Genomic DNA, 2,289 nt, shown 5'->3' with positions numbered 1-2,289 from the left:
CCCGGCCGGGGTGGGGGCCGGCTCCAGCCCGGCTGAGGCAGCCGCCTTTCTCCTCGCCTCCGGGACTCGCTTGACCTCGCGGCTCCTGGTGCTCTCTACGCCCTGCCCCCGCCCGGGATGCCCAGAGCCCCCTCCACGCAGAGATGACTGGAAACATGGCCGGTGGCCAGGACCCCCAAACCGAGAAGGCGCCAGAGCGCACGACGACCCGGACACCTTTTCTGTCGTACGAAAGAAAAACCCTCCCGCCCTCCTCCTCTAAGGGCCTGGATGTGCCCTGTGCAACTGCCCTCGCGCCTGCAGGGAAGCTGCCTGGGGGCCCGGCTCTCCTCTGTCCCGCCGCCCTGCAGCCTGGCTCCAGCTCAAACCCTGCACCCGGGGAGGGGGAGTTCAAGAAGAAAAGAAAACGAGCCACCCCAGCTCCTTATTCTGTTCAGTACCCATGGCGCACAGGCCTGGGGAGCTGCCAAGTGCCACCCAAAAACCAGAATTGAAGCTGGGCAGCGCCCTGCCCAGGAGGCTTCAGGAAAGTATCCCGATTGCAGAGATGTGTCATTTGAGGTGACCCAAGGTGGGTCTCAGCCCAACTCCGCTTATTCGGTGCAAAGTGCACAGCGCCCAGGTTCAGGGAGCTGCGAGGTGGCACCGTGCCACTTGAAAGCCAAGCTTTCTGTTGGGCAATGCCCTATTCAGACTTCTTCAGGGGAGTCTCCCAGTTGCCGAGATGGGGTGCTCCGATGTTGCGTTTGTACTACCATAACAATTGAAATGAGAAAAATGTGTGTCGTGTTATATTTGATGATACATCCCATGGGAATCAATGAGAGTTACTTCCACATAGCGATCCCTGGTAACGTCTCTGATGTCCAAGAGCTCCCGAACTAACAAAAATGCCAAAGCACACAAAAATAAAGATACTGACACTTTTTGTCATACGAAAGAAGACTGCACCCCTCCATCTGCTCCCTCCTTTTCAAAATCCTGGATCTGCCCGTGGTTTTGGTCACATTGCCAAGTATGCCATGGCAGGGGATACAGAAGGGGAATAGAATGGTGCCAAGGCTGTGGTAAAGGCAGAAAGAAGCCTGAGTTCATCCAGGGATATGCCACAGCAGAATCACCCTATGAACAAGTTGCCACAGTGATACTGGAGCTGATCAAGGGCAATATGCAATGAGATGTCATGCTGACTCCAACAAATCTCTCTTGGAAGTCTGTATGTTATCATTATTTCAGGCTTAACAGGATCTGTGCTGTCCTCTATCTCCTGCAAGTTTCTTCTTTATGTAGCAAAATACCCTCTCTCAGCACAACTAACTAGCTTGGCCACAATGCCATCCATACTAAGATGGCTATACTACTTTCAATTGATGATGGGTGCACATACAGCCCTGTGTTGCTTCAACATAGCACCCTCCAGTGCAGTAAGTTAGCAGTATAGATATACATGGTTACAACTGTGGTCTTGTAAGGTGTTAAATACCTTTCTTGGGCCGTGTATTTGTTTGAAATGCCAAGCCCCAATTCTCATTATTTCAGTATTAGTATTTCTACACATTAGGTCACAGAGTTCGGAATCTGATACAAACAGGTCTTGCTCATAACCCAACAGAGACATACCTGCCCAGTCACAAATAGTTTTTCACTAGTCAACAGAAATTGTCATAAATTAGCATAAAGCTGCACTCTTCGTTGGGTTAGATCCATTGGGAAACCTGAATATATAAACATAAAATTAAAATATTCTGCTTCTGAAGCCAACATTAATTCAATGCAAAGAATGAAAACCATTTGCAGTTAACTGATGTAAGCCGGGGTAGGCAATGTTTTTTGGCTGGAGTGCTGAAAACCCCCACAATGCCTATCTTGGAAAGTGCCGGAGTGCCGGCATGCCAAAAAAAAAAAATGAGGGCAGGGGATACATGACAAGATGCCCTGCATGTGCCCCTTGCCCCCTACCCAAAGCCTCTGCCCCCCAGCCCTGCTGCCCCTTGCCCCCCAGCCCTGCTGGCCCTTGCCCCCACCCAAAGCCCCTGCTCTTCAGCCCTGCTGCCCCTTGCCCCTTGCCCAGGCTCTGTGGCTGTCAGCAGCTACCCTGGCTCTGGGTAACTGCTGGAGCCTGGGCTGCTCCCAGCAGGGCTTGTGGCGTCCCAGCTGGCAGCAGCTACCCAGAGCCGGGCTGGCTGCAACTGGGAGGCTGCAAACAGCTGCACCAGGCTCTGGAGCCTCGGCATCAGCTCTGTACTGGCGTGTGCGCACGTGCCTCAGAGCAGGCAGTGGGGGAGGAGC

The sequence above is a fragment of the Gavialis gangeticus genome, unplaced genomic scaffold, assembly GCF_001723915.1.
Source record: "Gavialis gangeticus isolate Ggan-Ray unplaced genomic scaffold, GavGan_comp1, whole genome shotgun sequence".
In the NCBI taxonomy this organism is placed as follows: domain Eukaryota; kingdom Metazoa; phylum Chordata; order Crocodylia; family Gavialidae; genus Gavialis; species Gavialis gangeticus.
The sequence above is the reverse complement of the archived record's forward strand: the minus strand, read 5'-3'. Positions refer to the sequence as shown.